A 4252-nucleotide genomic window follows, 5' to 3' on the forward strand; every position below is an offset into this window, starting at 1 on the left:
TTCTTTACAGTTCTACAAATACCACTTAAAAATGGTGATCAACATGTGCTATAGGTGATGTTTAATTCTAATTGGACACCTCTTCCTTATCTCAGTCCCATAAATAGCCAACCCTGTTCTGGAGATTTCCCCTGTGCCCCTCAAGCCATTTATCCAGGTCTCACAAGGGGTTATAATGAGGTTAGTGTACTTAAATCAATAAAGCAGTTTGCTTCAGTCTGATATGTCAACTTAAATTTCCCCCTTGTATTGAACTCTTTAAGCAAAGTTAATTTACAGATGGCAAAGATTCATTCAGTCCCTCACGATACCCAAAGTCAAGCGCTGTTGGTTTTGTTAATGAGTATAAAATAATCTTTACAGGCAATTTTAAATTTAAGTTTGGATTTCGGTGTACAAATAGTTTACCCTTTTCTCCCCTACTCCCATTGCCTCTGCTTCTCCTTGACTTACTGTAATAGTCAGCAGATGAGATGAATTTTAAGGAAATTGTAAAGAATGCCTCTTGTGAGTGGTCGGTCTCCTGTTACCTTATGAAGGGTACAAGCCTAGAGGGACAGGAAGAAAGCACTGCATGGGGCTGTGTATGTGATCTATTTTTCTAGTAATGATGAGAAATCATACTTGTATGACAAATCCTAACCCACTGTTGTGGTTTCCCAGTGCTCCTGACTCTTTCCCCACGGAATATGCTGCTACTTTCCATTCCCTGTCTTGCCTATAGGCTTATACTGTACTTGGGGATTGGTCTTGACAGTTCAACTCGTTTTGCACAGAAAACTGTGAGTTTGGTTATCGAGGTCGTATCTGGTGTCTCGACGTGCAGACACTGCAGACAGCCCTGACTCCAGCGAGAGCGTGAATCACAGTTCTGGGAGCGCTGCTGGCACACGAGTGGGAGGAAGCACTGGTAGGAAGCCTCTCTCTGCCTGGAGCTGTTCCACCACCCCATCCTGCTCTCTGCTGTGCCTGGCTCCAGCAGCAGTGGTACGAAACGAGAGGAGCAGTTCTCCACTCTATGGGATCTCTGACCGAGTCCTCTCCGAGTTCCAAGTCCTGGTCTAATGAAGTGGATGGATAGCAGTAGTCAGAACCATGCATACAAATTATTGAGCATTTCTGAAGTATGAAAATAAAACGGGTTTTGTGCATTTTTGAGCACATTCATACGTTTTATACATTGTATGTACTGATTTTTCTTTAGTTTTATAGGTACGAATGTGTGTGTGCGTGTGTGTGTTTCTGGGTGGTGATATATATATATATATACACACACACATATATATATATATATATATATCTATACATACTGTAGACAGTAACCTTTGTGCTGCGTCCAGCTAGGTGAAGCTAAGCCCTGAGATAGAAATTAGGCTCTAGGGTTAATACTTCTCTCAAGCTGGCTACACTCTCTTGTAGGACAGGCTGTGATAGTGTACACTTAAATAGGATGCAAAGTCTATGCTACTGCAATCTGTTCCTGAAAAATACTTTGTTAGCAGTGCAAAGTAGAAAATTTCCAATTTCTTTTGAAGCCAGATGGAGTATTTGTTCTTTGTACTATCCTAGCGCAATAACAAAAAGCCTTTGGGCTTGGTTCAGTCTCTGAGGCTGTATTTTGTGGCTGAGGTGAACAGATACCTTACCTCACACTTCTCCTAACACTGCGGGAATCTGTTCAATACTTTTGTATTTTACTTCTGGTTCTGTGGTGAATTTTATTTGCAAATAAGCTCAGTTACAACTGGCAACTTCATTGTGGCTCCTGGTTGTAGCTATTCCAAATGGAGGCTTCTTTGTAGAAACCTCAGTGTGATTATTTTCCCCATTGCTTCTGAGCCTTTCCCACTTCTATATTGGCAGGAGGCTGCTATTTTCTGTTTTCCCCTATCCTTCTTCATCTTAAATGTAAACAAGGGAAACTCTGCCTTGAATGGAGCAGCTCACTAAGTACAGCTCATTTACCTCTCAGTGAGCTTCTAATTTGGCAATAAAATTGTCATTTCCCCCTCCCTTTTAATGTAGCTTTTTCACATTAAGTACTTTCTCTTGGAGTAAGAGCCTTTGTAGCAGAAAATGTCTCAACTACTCAGACTGCTGGAAAAACTTGGGAAGAGTTAAGAGTTTTTTTGGCAACAGTGGACTCCTCAGGAAACCCTCCTTGCCCTTGGCAAGGTGACTGGTGGGCAGTTTGTCCCGAGGGCTGATGACAGAGAGTTGGTGCTTGCCCAAGGAAAACCTCTCTGGTTTGATTGCCATTCATTTGATGAGATCTTTGGAGTTACTTTCTGCATTGATTTTTCCCCACTGCCATTCACATCTCTGGATGTTCTTCTTGACATCTGGTGCATCCTGAATGTCCCTGCAGCCCCAGCAGGGAGATGGCATTGCCACATGGTTTCCAGCAGCCTGTGGGAGCCCAGGGTGTGTTTTTCTTGGGCTGCCCTTGACTGCAGTTGTTGTCAAGTCCCAGCACTTGGTTCTGTACCGGGCTGGTCTTGTCCCACTGTGGCCTCAGACAAAGCTGCTCCTCAGCTTCCCTGTTCTGTGGTGCCATATTGAGGCCTCTGCTGTTCCCTAAGAGCAGCCCCAGACACTCTGGTTTGTCAGTGATGCCCATCCACAGTCCCACAGCAGCCTCTGGCTCTGTACTGGGAGAGTTCAGAGTTCAAATGTTACAGGGGTGGTGGGTTCTGTTGTGCAGGGTCAGCACCATCATTCAGGTGTGCAAGGAGCTTGTCTGTGTAGTGTTCAGTCCTGTTTACTTTGAGCCTCAGACTGTTCCTTCTGCCATGCACAGCCGGACACCGATCTAGACGAAATATGAAGTAGGTGGACATTTTTTTCTGAAGGCTGAATCTAGCAGTTGGTGGGTGCTCTGCCTCCACAGGTGCCATGGGGTGATGGCCTGTTTCAGTACTTGGGAAGAAAATGTTTTTTGTGACCAGTAATTATTACCATTCTTTTCCCATCTCATGTTAAATGAATTTGAACTTGGTACTTAAAGATGTTTTTATCTTTCAGTTGTGACTTCTCAGTGGCAAAACACTGATGTTTTAATGTTGCCTCGTACAATCCATAATGTGCATCTCTTTTTTTCAGTTGCTGAAACGTCTTTTTTATCCCTAGCTAAGGAACATGTAATATGCAGAAATTTCTTTTAAGTTTCCCTTGCAAGTTGGGAGCTGGACCATAAAATTAGAGCACTTGAGTGTAGAGGAGGTGAATCAAAGTTCATGTTTGCTTCTCATGTTCCCGAGTCCCAAGTGAAATAGGTGTTTCCTTGGAATAGATGCTTTCAGTGATGAAGATGTGCTTCCCCCTAATAACAGTCAGCATTGCCTGCCTGCTACGGTACCACATAGCTTTAATTTTCTAGGATGTGCCCCTCGAGTGTTGAGTGGGTCAGGGTTGCTGCCAGCAGAGGTGGCTGTGCTGCACCATCCCTGTGTGTTGGGCTGAGGGTGCCTGGGAGGCTGTGAGAGAATGAGACACTGCTTTGTACCTTCCTCTGGAAAATCATTTTAGCCAGCGCTGCACTTGCAGGCTTCTCCTGTGTAGTTGGTTTGTGACTGGACTTAACTGTGGCAGTGTATAAAAGATTTTGATATTCTGTGAAATACCATGTAGAATTTAAATTTGATACTATAATAATTGAGTCCCTGTGACACTGGTTTTTGTTTTTAACTTCTTTGGGGTTGGCACTAATCTCTTTTTTTTTTTCAAGATGCTGTGAGAAACATTTCATCCAAATGCCAAATAAATTGTGTTCTGTAAGAGAAATGCTGTGTTCCAATTGTGTCTCCTGATTTCTGCGTCGATGTGGTTGCCCAGTGTTGTGAAGGAGGGTTTTGTTAAATCACTCTTCTGAGCTGTGATCTTGCAAAAAGATCAATAAATGCATTTAACTTTGAGAAGGTAGTCTGCCAGAGTTCCTATGTGTACAGGTTCCAGTGGGATTCACCTGTATTAGTGTAATTTTAGGAAGGTCTTGAGTGTATACCCAAGAAAATGAAGTGCAGTGTATTCGTGCTGCTCTCCCCAACCCCATGGGAAGCTGCTGAGTCCAGGCGCCGGGGGTTCTGCAGAATGGAGAGGCTGGTGCAGACTCCCAGCTCGCTGTTTTTTCTCGAGCCGCCGGGCTCGCAGTGTTTGCAGCGGGCGCTGTCGCTGTGGGGCCAGGCATGGCCCCGCTCCTGTCCCGATGCCTGCAGAGGGCAGCTGCCACCGCCGCCGCTCCATGGCCCCGGCC

Source organism: Geospiza fortis, unplaced genomic scaffold (genome assembly GCF_000277835.1).
Source record: "Geospiza fortis unplaced genomic scaffold, GeoFor_1.0 scaffold408, whole genome shotgun sequence".
NCBI lineage: Eukaryota > Metazoa > Chordata > Aves > Passeriformes > Thraupidae > Geospiza > Geospiza fortis.